We start from the raw sequence: 16,753 nt of genomic DNA on the forward strand, positions 1-16,753 counted from the left end.
AAAAATAATGATATGCTTAACCAATTCTCTGTTCTTCATAGAGTTGTATTCAAATATCCCTACTCACGAACAAAGACTTTCTTGAACGCATTTTAATTTAATTTCACGCTACATACTCATGTATTTTACGTATGTTTCTAGTAATAATTAGTTAATATTATACACAAATTGAATTTCGTTTCGTTTATTTTACTATTGTGTATAAAATAAATAAAACGAAACGAAACGAAACAAAACAAAATTGACACCTATATTGATATTTGTGAAAGTAATTCAACACAAGTTGGTCAGTAATTAAAAAATGGTAGGTCGATATTTTCAGGGAAATATGTTATATCATAATTGCGACAATATTGAAGCAATATTTCATTAAATCATTTTGCATCCATAAAAGGCACCCCATCTCGTAAATGACATAACACAAAATTATGCATTAAACACGTTATACCCACCATAATCTCCTTTCCAGAAAATCAGTGAAGTATAATGCAAATTATGTTTGTGTATTTTATATTTTATTCTCTATATTTACACGAGATTGTCATATTATACTATCACAAGACAAATACACCCATTAAAAAGATATCGAACGTTTCTTGTCCGAATTCAATTATCCAAATAAGTTATTTCTTTTTAATTATAGAGGTGTCAGGTATATTAGGGCGAGTGATACACGCCCCACTGCTATTCGGTTTAATAATATATGGCTTTTAGCACACAATCACATTTCAGTAAAGTATCAGTAGTTAATCATGGACAATTTATGCATATCTATACCTTTATTGTAAGTCTATTAGTGCTTTGTATGTCCACACAAAGTCGAACTATTGTTATTCATTTCCAGTATATGCGTTAAAAGGTAAACATACTATTTTATGGACATATTATACACATTTCTCCACATTTCTAAACAAAATCGTTTGAAAACTCTATTATTTTTTACACAAGACAAAAAAAGAAGGCATCCAAAATAACTTTTATTAACAGTAAGTTACTTTATAGACAGATAAACAATGGCTATTACTATAAAAAATTGTAAATACAAGCGTTTTAAACTTTCTAAATTAATATGCACATTTAAAAAATAGACTTTAAGGGAGAGAAAAAAACTTGAGATGTAGCATAATAATATATATTTGTACCCTATGACAGGTATATAAGTATAATGTTTAAAATGTAAGCACAAGTGTTTAAACTTTCTAAATTAATGCGCACATTCAAAATATAGTTTTAATAAAGGCTGATTTTATTAACACTTCAAGGAAGAAAAAACCCTTCAGAAATGCCATTATGAATATATAGTACATATTTGTACATTACCCTATATGACGGGTATATAAGTGTATATATAATGTTTAAAATCTTATTAATCTTACATATTCATTATTGACTCGAGTCTAGGCTGCTGTAAATCATCTTTCACCTCAATATACGGCATATTCTATCTAATCATATAAATAAATCTATACCCAATAAACCAGAAAATACCCCATCAAAATTATTTTCGTATTAACGTCTAATTTATACAAATATGGAATCAAAATTACATCAGATTTGAAGATCTTATTTTTTCCAATCGTTCGGTGATTAATTCCACTCGGTGCCACTTGTTTGACATCGTCATATTTCTTTGTTTTTAATCTAATATAAAGCTTAATGGAAACAGTAGGCAATTGATGGAAAATTGATGGAATAGAAGGCAATCTTTGATACTAGACTAATAATTATGATGGGGCATGATAAGCCGTCTTCTAACATTATTAGACGTATCTCAGATTGGAAGCAATTTACAAAGCGCAAATAACTGCTAATATTGTTTGCTATAAACATTAATCATATCTGTACAAATAGCGAGAAACTGAGTTAACTGGAGCTTATTATTAGTCTGAGAACTAGTTGTTATTTACAAGACATACACCATAATCTAAGACCGCAATAACAGAGCTAAGTGTCAAAAACTGAGCTAACATTCCGTCTCCGGGGAAATAATGAAGATATTTAAGATTCAACTTTAGTGTTGGAGGACATGAAAGGAGTGCTAATATTCATTGCATACCAGCAAATATTAAACACCTTTTAGTCTCGAAGATAATAACTATTCTCCTTAGACGTCTTGAAGCGATCGAGCCAAGCAGATAATTTTTCCAAGACTTGTCGGAAACGTCGAGAAATATTAAGACCATTATTGGTATAATTGATGTCGATTTTGAAGAAGTGTTTTCCCCGTGGTTCTAGAGAATACGGCTTTCTCTCCCCGAGGTCTACACTAACATGCGGAAAGGGCGATGATTAAGATAACGTTGTGTCTCCTCGCGTCCTAAGGGTCATAAAAGTCAACGATGAGGTTTATTGGCGTTTTAGAGCGGCACGCGAGAAAATTATTTCATTTCTCCACTAACGAAGAGCTTATTGATCGCTGGAGGATGTGAGGTTTATACGGCAGTCAATTTATGTATTAAGTAAAGTGCTTATTGGAAATCATTCTGAAACGTTATTTATCGAAACCTGTTAGTATAAAAACATCTCATTGCCTCTGTTTGGGGGTGCTTGTAATCAATAAGGAGAGACTGTAACACCTCGATAAGGACGACTTCCAACCAACACTTTCCTTTCTGCCCGAACGCGTGTCAAAGGCTTTAAGAGAGCCGGCAAATTAGTTTTGCATCCGAATTAGTCAGAAAATGGCTTTTCACAATAGTTGGCAGATACGTTTGGTGATTTGACGATTTGTTCGACCAGAGGCAACAATGAAGCCTGAGATGCTGAGTAAACTCAATCAGTTCTTATTTCTGGCTGATAGTCCTAACTTTCTCCGCTCACTGAGTTTTCTTTAAAGAATGTTTGCAATCGGTGGACCATTAGGCTATAAAACACATCGCAATGTGTATCTTGTCTTGAGACCTAATGATATAAGACATGCCTTGTCTGTCTCGAGTGTCAGGCTATTGTGCCGTAGGTCTTAAACTTCCAGCCAATATTGAACCAATCTCAAAGGACTAGAGTTCTCATTTGTAACCATTAGTGCAAATTTCGTTCGAGTTGAACTGCTAAATGGCCGGGCTGGATTCCCGAGGGAGGAAAACCGTGTGTCATCCAGCACGCCTACCCATCTGCCCGACAGTTTGTGCTTTGTGTAATAATTGTCTAATTTGGTTGTAACTAAACTTTGATAATAGCCTGGTTATTCTGAATTACGTCTTTAAGCTATAGTCATCAGTATGAGCGGCTAATTATCCCACTGTAAGTGTAAAATCTGAATGGTTTTTATTTTCAAGGGGTTTAAGACAAAACAGATACTTAGACATAAAGCTGATCTGGGGTCTTTCATATCCGATTAGCTCGTTGATTAATTTAATTTCAGCACCGCTCGACACGCTGTGTTTCTTTGCACAAGAGTGCCTCATGAATATGCATGACAAGAAAGTCTGTTTAAGGGAAATAAAGAGAAAAATAATGTAAGAAAATTGGATTTGTATTCGCGCTTTGTTTAATTTTTCAACAAATAGAATGCGTTTGATGAATGACTTTTGGATTAAAGGCTGAAATGTGAACGGTATCTGTCAATCTACATCGTGTCTGTGACGTCATAATTCAATGAGGATTGACCTTGGGTCAGAAATATTTATATTGAATCCTCGCCATTTCTAGCCCAGTTCATATGAATTATGGAAACGGATTTAGCGTCTGTCTAATTTGAAATGAAGTTTATAAAAACACATTGATTGAATGGCGTTATGAAGCATTCATAACTTTATCAATAAATTACCACATGAAAAACTGTAATTGAAATGTGTTATTTGCTATCACAATTTGTCATTTTAGCCAAATCTATAATACATCTAATACTTTGATAAAGTATTATGCCAAATAATTTTGATGTAATTAGTCAAAACGAAAGTTTTTAAGTAAATAAAACGTAATATAATTTGAATAATTTCTTGATATTGCGTGAAACAAAGTAACTAAGTTTTCTTATATTTTTTAAAATGTACCTTTTACATTTAAACAACACTGCTCTAAGATTAACTCGTCCGCGTACCCTCGTTATTAGTCTCTAGTTCTAAGTCGTGGTGAATATGTGGATATGCTTACACTTTAGAGTCCGTATACGATTGTAAAATTAATAACATCTTAAACGTAGTTTATTATGCGTCTTTGTATCTCTAAAATGTTTTACCTCTGGTAAGGTATAGCTAGTGCCCCAGGACATGAAATCTTGTTCTAGAAAGTTAAGCACATTTTACCTGTAAGATGTGTGTTCTAGAAAGTTGGCATTACAGAAATTATTTACTGGTGACACGCTGTATTCTCGAAATTAGTGCAAGGTTTTCATAGTAAACAGCTGTGTTCTCGAAATTATTGCAACTTTGTAATAGTAAGATGCCGTGTTCAAGAAATTTGCACACTCTTTACTAGTAAGAAGCTGTGTTCCAGAAATGTGTGCATAGGCTTTACTAGTAGGAAGCTGTGTTCCAGAAATGTGTGCATACGCTTTACTAGGTGGAAGCTGTGTTCCAGAAATTTATGAAACTCTTTACTAGTAAGACGCTGTGTTCCAGAACTTTATGCAACACTTTACTTCCAGACATTTATGCACACTCTTTACAAGTACGAAGCTAGAACGAATTGGTCTAGTAATTTTATGACAGCATTGTTGCTCGGAAGTTGATCAGTGGTTAAATAGAAATTTAAATTGGTTACAGCATGAACTGATGCTTCTAAAAGTTCAACAAATCATTACCATATAACGTTGAGCTTTTCCCATAAAGAGTAAGTTATCAATCTAGTAAAAAGATGTTTCCCAGGATATTTTTCTCGCGTATATCATTAGAAGTGATTATACCTTGATGGTACAAACAAACTGTTGGTATTCGATTCCCCGGAAAAGGGAAGTTGATAATGCATTAATAGGTAAGAAGCAGTAACCTAGAAAGTGGAGTACAGCATAATGCACGAGTTTACGTTGAGCCTATTACTACAAGACGAGATGTTCTAAATTGCTGATTCTCTCATTACTGGTAAACACTCATATTTTAGAACATTTAGTAGTAGCAGTTATAGTGGTGATTCTAATGGTAATATTATACGGACATTTCAAGTTGCATGGATACCAGAGATTGTAGAATCAAAACCATCACCAGAACTATTTATATAGTTTTTAATATAAGACAATCTGTGTTTTGAAAGGTAATCCAGCAATTATTTTTAAAAAATAAAATTGATGGTCTATCCGGTACATAGCATCATTTCTAACTCAATTGCGCCATCTCGAATAATCATAAAATATAGATCTTATAGTTCACGGTTTCTCATTAGTTTTTACATCGTTAAAAGATATATCTTAAATATCGTTGCGAATTAGAAATAAAATCTATCCAATAAAAGCTGCTGATGGTAGACAGATGATGTAGAATCTCAAAGATGATCTGTGATAGGTTATTTTACAAGTGTTTGAGCCTAGAGAAAGAAATGTAATGATCAGTGACTGTGATTAGAATGTTATTACCAGATAAACTATACAATTCACTTGTCTGGCTATAATGAGTCATTGAGTAGGAAAAGTTAAAGAACATTTAGAAGACAGACCTGCTTTAAGGATTTTTAACTGCAACGATTGAAAAGTGAAACTTTTTTTTAACATTTTATGTATCCACGTATAGATTTACAAGATATCTAAGCACATGTCCCATTTGATGGTGAGATCTTTGGTCACTTTTGATTTTCTATTTCTAACAGCCCAATAGTAATTCATATGTCGAGGTAATAATAGCTTCTTGACTATAGTTCATGCTCAACGATCAGAAATGTCTAAATACTCGCTAATAGTCTCGCTTACACTTGTCCGCAATAAGTGTACCGTTCTCGGCACGCTACCAGGCCGCGATAAATTTTAAGAAATTGACCCGTTTACTTTACTCTACAATAACCGGTCTCGGAACCGTGCCAGACTTGCCAAATGTGTAACTCTTCACAGAAAAGTTAATTTCAGTCCCTATACAAATTACCCGGATGAAAACAAGTATGGCGGTAGATTTAGTTTGGGCAGTCATTTTGACAGAACTCATGACAGAACTGTCAACGTTCGCGGGGAAAAAGTTCAAGGTTCATTTGCCGCATGCGCAGTAATCCATAGTGAGAACCGTTCTCACTACGAAAATTTAACCGTGCCGTGCCTGGCACCGTGCTGAGACCACCTCACTTCAGTGGACCAAATTGGCAGGGTACTCAGTACGACACGCTTATGTTTGACCCGTTTACACTACAAAAAAGTTAATCTTTACGTGCCTGGCACGTTTAAAATTTGTAATGTAAACGACCCATAAGTGTTTATTGATTTTAATTCTCACTTTCGAATAGAATTACATACAGGTTATATGTTCCCAACTGATTATCATATATGTTTTGGTACATATACAGATTCCCCCGCCCCCGCCAAAAACAAAACCCCAAACAACATTATTAGAACATCGTATACCAATTACTATTTGCGATTTTCACTGTCCATTTGCATTATATAGCTGATCACAATGTAAGGCCATTACCTGTTATCTCTTCAAATCCAAATTCCCTAAAGATAGCCACTCAACTGGAGTTTATATAATATCAAATGACACCTTTGTTTAAAGGAGAAGACAGGCCTGATTTCGAATTAGTTGGCTACATCAGCTTAAATTGCGTACATCTCCTTTGTATTTAGTTCAATATCAATTATATACTACAATCGGGATTAAGATGGAGATGTTTACAACAGTTTTGTGTTACAGATTAAATTCTCTGGATTAAATATATTTAAGCGTTTTGTCTTAAATCTTTTTGTCCTTCACAGTCGTGAGATGATATTGTTTCTGTGAAATTGTTTGGTCTTGTTTCCATCTAATAAACAGCTAGTTGCTATCAAGATGTAATTTTACCAGAAAGTATTGGCACGCGAAGCCTTCTTTAAGATTAGATAAGATTACAATTGTCTTCTATTTTCACACGCACTCCATTCCGAATACAAATTAGATCTATACGATTCAATTAAACGACTACTCAGTCACTATAATTAGGCAATCCCCCTACTCTCCATTACATGTAAGTTTCCTCATCATGACTGACAGCTTATAATGACGAGAAGAAGTGGCCAATTGAAAACAATGTGCTACTTAACAACATTAGATGACGTAACCAAAACCTGTGCACAATCTAGATTTGCTTTGATTGTTCCAGACGTGTTATTCCTAATGGAATACTGGGTTAGGTGAAGAGAGGTTGTGAAGTCCAGACAGACGGAATGGCGTGGAGTTCTACATTAGAACAATGAACCATTGAATGGCTGATTTAGGACGTATTAAATCAGATATTAGGCATGTTTTAGATGTTAGAAATCTACACATGATGCGGTTCTTTACGTATATGTATTTGATAAATACAACCACTATTTAAATCTTTGTGAAATGTTAATTTCAGGATAAAATAAATCATTCTAGATACATTCTGTGTTATTCAGATATATTCAGATGTAGCCTTTATCAAAAAGACTAAATAACTTGTACAAACCAAATATAATTATACTGGATTGTATGTCTACACAACCTAAACTATGGGTATTTGGTCTCTCCCTACCAATCCATGCATATTTCGTTTCATAATTAAAACAACGTTATGTTATTCGATTCAGTCGTAAGAATGCAAAATAACATTTATTTGGTCCTTTAATTTCTAATACATTGTTTCATATTTCTCAGAACTCAGATTTAAAAACTGTGGCGGCTCTAAAATTCTACTTGAAATGTTACTTGTCGTCCTCAGACTGCTTGACATCCTGGTAGTGTTTATTTTTCACTTTTTGCACATGAACTGGCAAGAGGTATTGTATAATACCGGAATATCGGAAAAGAAATGAAATTGAGTTTCACGTCACACTTTTCTGCACCATCCGGGCTAATGAAAACCGGCAATGTGCTATTGGGCCAATTTTGTCAGGACATTGGCGTTTCCGCCAATGCTCTTCACAGGGTTCTGTTGCGTGATTGTTTTCTAGTTTGTAGTACCGTCCGAACGACCAGAGAATATCCCAGCAAGGCCCTTCATACTAAACCACGGAAATGAGGTACTTTCTCAGCCAACACCAGGAATGAACCAGAGATCTCCTGGTCAGTGAGTCAGCTCCCTGCTCACTACGTCACGTGCTTCCCAACAGAAAACATTGAGCAGCAGCCGAGAATTTCGGACGATTAAACATACGTAAGGAGACTAAATCACTGAAAGTGCATTTTCCGAACATATCTTTGCAATATTTATTACAGAACCTGCTGACAGCTAACACATTTGCCAATTCAAGTTACTTTAAATTTACTATTCATGTGACGTACTTTGAAGCAAAAAAAAATATTCTTCAAAATGTTGTTCCAGATTTTTCATTATATTAACCATTAGAATACAATACTGTAAATACTGGCATATTCAGTAACCTATTTATTGTCTGTTGTCCGTCGTTACACAAAGTCGTTCATACAATTAAAAGCTGGAATATGTCTTGGGACAGGGCGATCGGTTATAAACATATCTCTTTAGTCGTAGATTTCTTAATATAATCAGTTTCCATCGCGACTGATACAATTTGCATTGATCTAATCAACGATTATGGGAATTTAGTTAGAGTTGATATACAAAGCCTGTTGAGTTTAATTACTATAGGGAACCACCAACACACACCAGTTGTGCTATAAGACTTTATGTTATTGATTAAACGAATAATAGGTCTAGATGGACACGATCATACACACAGACAAATTACCAACAATATAGAAATTCCCTAATGGTATTTTGGAGTTCCGGGACGGGTTTGGCAGGCACCGTCATATATCATTATTACAATTTACTTTTTCTTTTCTTTCTGGTGATCTGTTTCAAGACTTATGGTCATTTGAGTGGTTAGATATTACTCAGCTCAATTAGAAATGTCCAAAAACTATGAAGCACCGTGATCTTTATTTCGCGGGTAACCCATAAACCCCAACAGAAAAACAATCAATTTAGCCAAATATGTTTCTAAGTTGAAGTTATATGACTCAGACTGTCGTGTTAATAGAAATTCGTATGAAATAAACCTAAGATAATAATGATATATTTTGTTTTTCTATTTTCCGGATTAAAACAATATATCCATGCGTTTGTCATATAAAGTATCAAAGCGTTTGAAAGAACACTACACAAGGCCAAAGTTATTCGGATTGAATTATCATCAAATGGTATCGTTGGAATCCAAAGGTTGGGCGTCTAGAGATGATAGAGATAAGTAATGGAATCCTTTTGTGTTTGAATGGCTTTTTCGTTATTAATATTGATATTATTGCTGTGTTTCGGGCAATATGATTGTGTTGTTAAATTCGGCTTTACTGAATTTTAGTTCACTATATACCTTAAGAATATACATAAAATATTCAAATTGATTAAAACATATAAGATCATATTTCGTTCCTTTTTGTTTTTACAGTTCAAATTTCGATTAATTTGTCTACACAGTAGTGTTTCTGTGTGATGTAATTTGAAAGAAAAACAGACATGTAAATTATATAGACATGTATTTATTACTCTTAAGTTGAGATAATAATAGTGTATTGTAAAACACATGAAGAAAACAGATAATAATAATTATAATAATAAAAATATATATACATGTACAGTACCTCATAATAATACAGTTTTAAATGTACAACCACAGCATTAAACCTACTTAAAATAAGTACTTAATCACGGTTCTTTTTTTTAATATATTGACCATACTATACGTCATCTACCAATATAATTAAAACACAGATCCTATTTCATTTCGATTTTTTTTAGTTCAAAATTTCGTTATACTTGTCGTCACTGCACTAGGATCGGGAGGAGCTGTATAACCCATGTCCTGGTTGATATGGGGGATAGTCCAATGGAACGGTTTGTGACGAGTTTTTGGTGTGCGGTGCGCGGAACTGTGGGTAGACATTCGCAGCCAAGACAAAGCAAATAACCACTTGAAGTATCTGACGTCGCTCGTCTAACTAGGATGATATCGCAGACAAGATCCTCTTGTCCTTAGTCTATTTTCTTTATACTGGGGTGAACAACACGGGTGTCGTGAAAGGTCACACATCGCGAAATATGTACGATTGATTAAAGGAAACAGACCATATGAAATCACATAGTCATTATCGATAATAAATGGAATACTAATTTCACAAAGAACAGCGGGACAAACTACCATTATTAATCATTTGCATGTAAATCGAAATACTACTATTATATTCGTATTGTTTACTTCCGGTTCATTCAACGTTAAATAAAGTGTTTTAATGCTACATTAATAAATAATAATCTTGTCGATCATTGTTAGACCAGTCGTTCAGAACCTTGTATACAAGAAATAAATTATCTTTTAAAAGGTACAAAATATTTGTATCGGCCGCAACAGCTATTCAAAATGATAATCATTGACAACTTGATAAATTTGTCATCCAATATTACATCGGAAATATTGTTAACCATTCGTTTATTTTCAATATCTGTCAAATATGATTCACTGTGTCAACTGGTTAGCATTCATTTTCTCTTAAGTACAATAGTCTTCTGGTCTTTGCCCGCGGACAACGATCGCCATACAAGAATATTTATGAGCGACATACAACAAAAAGTACTTGACAACAAATCTGTAGCCTTCTTTTTACTTGTAAAGAAACAATACAGAGATTCAAGTATGTTACGGGTGATTACAATATGGCCTTCCTTTGGTTCTACTGGGTATTGATGATAGTCAGTATCGATAACGCACGATCGGACTTCCTGAAAAGCTGTTTCTCTACAGACGATACAGCAAAACACAAAAATATAAAACAACAAACAATACAATAACACAGCACAACCAAATCACATAGATGTATATTCTCAAAGAATATCTTCAAATAGAAAAAATTAAATATACTATTATTCCGAAAAAAATAATATCATGGGATCTCTCTCTGGTTTGGGTGGGAGGCGGGGAAGTATACAAGTTTTTTTTTTAATTTAAATATACATTCATCACTGATATTCCCTGTTTATATATATCATTAAAGTTTCTAATGCCATTGAATATACCTAATAATACAGGCACACCGGTTACATTTGTTGTATAATTCCAAAATACGTGACCAGAATAAATGCGCCAGATTTAAACCATATAGACAGTATTAATGTATTATCTTGAAGAGGTTTAATTTTAACAAATATATAAATTTGACACGGAAATGCTTTTGACATTAAACCATCAAAAAAAAGGCGTCATTCAGTGCATGAACCATATGCACATCAAACTTCGTTATTTAGTAAATACTGTAATTAGCCATTTACTCCTTAGCAGATTGGTTTTAATTAGATGATCAGAACAGGATTTAAAAAGAAATCAACCTATAATTGCCTGGTAATCGTGCTTGTTTTGTGCACCGGCACGCGTCCATTGTTTTGTGATAACACTAAGCGGCAGGTTTTAAAAATATTCTCCAAAAAGAATGATTCTTTCAGATATTATTGATGGGTATATTTTTAAACCCATTAATAAATTGTCACAAATACAGAATACACGGATTACTTGAAGCAGATTTTTAATTCAGGAAACAAAATCTGTCTTTGAAGGGCACACTATGGTGAGGTCACAACTTAATGAAGTTCTGCCCTCTCGTGTATCGTCAATGGTTGATTGAGTTCCCTTGATCTTATCTCCAGGTATCTTGATCCAATGTAAATTTTAGAGCAAAACTATATCCGTCAGTTGTTTTGTGTATACCGAGTGACCATTGTCCTTTCACAAAGCAGCCAAAATGACCCTTTAAGGGCCATATGGTTAGGCGTAAAAAGCCCAAGGGAGACGCCTTCGATTATTAATGGTCATTCGAAGTGCAAAGATTAATGAAATTGATACTTTCAGAAATGAATTGTTTCTGCGGTTTTGGTTTATAGGACCACAAAAAGGTGAGAGATCGCGCGTGAGGTCAGAACCTCGTTATAAGGTCATGCGGTCCGATAATCCATCAAGTGATTATTCTGGGCGAATCTTGTGACTTTATTACAGTGTTTAATCGAGCGTAAAACAACATTTGTTCTTTATATTGTTTTGGATAAGTTCAGGGGACGGTCAGGACAATAACCGGCTTCTATTATATCATCGTTAGTGCGAACACTTCATTGTAATTTGTCTCTTCTTGGTACCTTCCCGTGATTAATATCAAAACGTTTATCTGGACAGATGCAAAAGGTCGGGATGGCTACAGTTACCTCTATACACCCATATGATTAAACACAATAAATGACTGGTATAATGCTAATAATGTCGGGGATCTTTCTTCTGTCATACGGATAATTGTTTCATTTTAACAACGGAACCTGTTTGGCTCGGGTAGAGACCAAATAAATATGAATATCTAAAACCCCACAGTGTCTTAAAAATAAACATATTCAACACAAAAAATAAATTATTTGCTTTAGCTAATATTTGAAAAATTATCCAATTGATGAAATATAATTTTTTTTTTTTTTTTATTTTATGTTTTCTTTTCCTTTTCGGGGTTGGGGTGTGGTGTATTAGGTACAGCTATTTTAGAATTATGTGATTAATCTATGTTACGTAGTGCTCTCTGGAATCCGATTGATTGTATGTAATGCTATCTATTTCCTTGTTATTTCCTGTCCGTGTTTGTCTTCAAGGGTTCTTATCGTGGGGTTAATAATCTTGAATGATAATGACAACTGCAATGATTGTATATACTAGAGGCTTAAATGTCTTTCTTCGAGATTTGTTGATTAACATCGGGCATGAGAGAGTGAGAGAAATGGGGTTTAACGTCCACTCGACACAAACTAAGTAATTGGAGGACTAACACATGGTACAATTTTATTTTAATGATTCTCTTGCGCGTAGGGGTCTTTAGCAGTAGGAAAAAAACCGGGGGACCCGGAGAAAACCCACGAGGTTGAGCAAGCGACTCTACTCCTTGTCACGCATAATCAGGGAATCAAAACCACGCCAGTTGACTAAATGACAGACCTCATGATGCAGCGCGCATGCGCTAACCATTCCGCCATCCACCCCCATGAAAGTATGTAATTAAAATAGGAATAAATATGACTATATAAATGAATTATTTTCATTGATTTTTATTCTTTAAATGAAACTAGCAGAAATGTTCGATCTTATTTATCAGAACTATAATTCAAGTTCTATACTAAATTTCAAGCCAATATAAGAATGAAATTAAAGTGGTGCTACTACTACTAACTTTAAAAGGCCCAATTGGGAAGTTCCATTGTTCTTTTAGAATTTATTTTACAGTTCGTTAGTTATTCTTTGCGAAGCTGGAAATCGGCAGTTGTGTGTGTGTTAACGATCTTCCCCGTGGACATCATTTGTACAAGTTCCTCGAAGTTTCAAAACATCTAAAAACAGTTGACTGACTTGAAGCGTATAACGATCGTTCATAATTTAGTTATTAATCATCTAATCCAGCAGATTGTTCAAGTAGCAAGTCTTGTAAGTGCTCACCAAGATTCATGGGCCATATTGTCGTTTTATGTTCTGACAAATCCCAATAATGCTGGTGACCTCTATCTAAAAGGGGTTAGCCAGTGTAGAAAGGACCGTAAAATAACTGTCATTCATGCTACCTTTAAACTATGTCTCATTTATTTAAAAGTTTTCGTTAATAATGTCGAAGTGTTATCTACATGTATTGGCAACCGTTTGATAAATGACCACGGGACGATATTTTATGATTTGGAAACCTTTACTTATAGTTGCCTAGTGTATGTTTCGGCAGTTTGAAGTAAAATCCTATTTTATAGATTATCTACTTTGTAATAGTATTGTTGTCTCACAATCTGATTAAAACACAGATCCTATTTCGTTTCGTTTTTATAGTTCAAAATTTGTCGTTACTACACTAGGGTCTGGAAGAATTGTTATGTAACTGGCTTGCTACTTGATGTGAGGAATTAGCCAATGAAACGGCCTGTTACGGCGAGTTACGGCCTGTTTATGCACGGAACTGTGGGCAAACCACTAGAAACGTCAACGCCGAATGATTAATCAATGTAAATGAAATGAAATGAAATGGAGGTTAACGTCCTACTGTTCTGCTCCTAACTAAACTGGGCTAATGAAGACGGGCATACGCCATACAGTGTGCTATGAGGGAAATTTTACTCTTATATCGAATTCCAACTGCCAAGGGATCTTTTACGCGCACGCCAATATTTCCACGGAACCTCGGCTTTTCGTCCCACACGAACGACTAGACAGCTGTCCTTGTCAGGCCCTCCATCCTGTATCACTGACAAGGGGAAACCACGCTGAAAAATCTGGATGAACTTTCTCGGACAATGCAGGGATCGAACACCCGACCTCCAGGCTAGCGAGCTAGCGTCTTACCCACTTTGCCACCGTGATCCCCGATTAATCAATGTCTGGCGCCATAGGGTCAAAAGCCGCTCGTTTGACCCCTGACGTGAACCCACGTGAAAGCCATCGAAAGTATAAAAAAAACGAAACGAAATATTGAAATGTATTTTAATCAGATTGGTTGTTTCAAATTTGTCAATTTTGTTTCATTTTGGGTCGTTTAGAATCTATAGATTATTAGCTAAATTCATATAAGTAGAGCCATCAAATAAGTGTTTATAGAGTAGTTGGCAAAACAATATAAAGTGAAATAGGTAATTATTTAGTATCAGGATATGTCGACAACAGCATGCTGAAGGATCTCTTTGTTCTTGAAAAACTTGTGAACGCCCTACGCAGAGCGCGTGAAGTTTGTAAAGTGCAGTGATGAATCTTACTGGGGCTTTGTTGGATTGTTTATCGGGATACGTACTATCATGTAATTTGTATATATAACTAGTACGGATGGTTGTGATATCACTACTGTGGCAGTAGACGTTGAACCACCAGTCAGACGCCAGCTACTCTTCCGAGAGAAGAGCTACACATAGTCATAAACTGTTTCCCAATCATCCTAAAATAAAAACTAAAATCAGGGGCGAGAGTCATATTGTTCAGATTCGATAAGTATTCTTTAGGATGAGATGACGCTTTAATCTTCTAATGTTGACAGGACGGGATACTCGCTTCACTGATAAAGAAATTGTCTTTAAAGAAGTCCGTTATACATGTGAATAATTATTCTTTAGAATGAAATGAAGCCTAAATCCGCTGATATTGATAGGATGGGACACACACCACACTGATATACATACAGTTTATCATCAAATAAGTCATCCATATACAACGCGCTATATGTTCAAAACAAATATGATTTAAACAGCGCACTAACACTTGAAAGAATAATTCAATCAAAGAAAATCTGTCGTGAAGCATTTGAGCAGGTGTGAGAGAAGCTATAATTCATTTGATCATTTAAATATGCTATAGTTCTCTTAATGCCGATGTCCACATCCAAACAGATCACTAAGATGGACATTGTACACAAGTCATTATTCGTCTCAATAGATTGTTGACATGAGCCATCTTAACTGTTTACTCATAAAATGAATTTATTCGTTCCGTTTTATTAGCTTTCGCCCATCCCGAAATGGAAGAAGACAATGGATCTTTAAGTGACCGAATGTCAGGGAATAAATCCGGCAGCTTAGTAGCTCATCCTAAATGGGCAACGAACAAGACATTTATGAGACGTTTTCAATAAAGAGTTGTTGGTGTAAATCTCGTCCTCTGAGAACTGTTTCTAATGTGGAATCCCTAGCCAGAACATATAATACCCGTCGATTTGCCGCATGGACTTAAAACCTAATGAGGATTGATGAAATGAAAGTTTATGGACTATGTTGCCAATAGATCTAATTTCTCTAAGCTAATTAAGCTCCCATTTCATGACAATTACCTTCAACTTTATTCAATTAAGGTTTGACATTAAACAGTGTTCAGAGATCTAACATATTTTAATTCTTACAGTCTTTTACACTCATCTAAAATATTGGTAGAAATCCATACTAATCTCGTTAATCTGCTGTCATCCGAACACATTTCACAAGCATCAGAAAGCGTGACATATGTTTCATTAAACTACTAAACCTTCTTTGAAAGGAAACATTTCCTAAGGTTAGTCATCTATGAAAACACATCTTTCTAAAAATCAGTGTTTTGGGACATTTTCTAAATTAAAAAAAAAATAAAATTACACAATAAACGGTACATTGGTCTAAATGTTATACAGATCAATCTAAAGTAAGTTACAGCCATTAGTTAGTATTCTGTTTTACTGCCGCCTCTAAAGACTGTAAGCTTGTATTTGTGGCCACTTACATCAGGGCCACGACATTATCTAACCTTTAATTATTCTACAGCACTATATAAATAACACTTTTTTTAGTCGAGTGTAAATAATTAAATTAAAATGTTTTAATCATTTAATACAAAGTTTGGATCTTCCTTTAATTTTCTTTGTCAGATTTGAGCTGCCCCCGGCAAACATTCACTAAAGATAATGTTAATTACTTACAGAAACATTTTAACTAAGTCTTAGGTTGAACGTTTTATCAGATTTTATTTTATATTACTTTTTTTAACCATTGTAAATGTTAAAATACTACTAAATCACCACACTCATTATTTAAATTACATTTGGCCCGGAAAAGTAGTAAACACGCAATATGTTGTAAAGGAAAAAAATCTAATTCAAAGAGTTTGTCGAATTTATAACCAACACGACCATATTGTAATGGCTTTTACTAGAAAATTCAATTT

The sequence above is a fragment of the Patella vulgata genome, chromosome 4, assembly GCF_932274485.2.
Source record: "Patella vulgata chromosome 4, xgPatVulg1.2, whole genome shotgun sequence".
Lineage (NCBI taxonomy): Eukaryota > Metazoa > Mollusca > Gastropoda > Patellidae > Patella > Patella vulgata.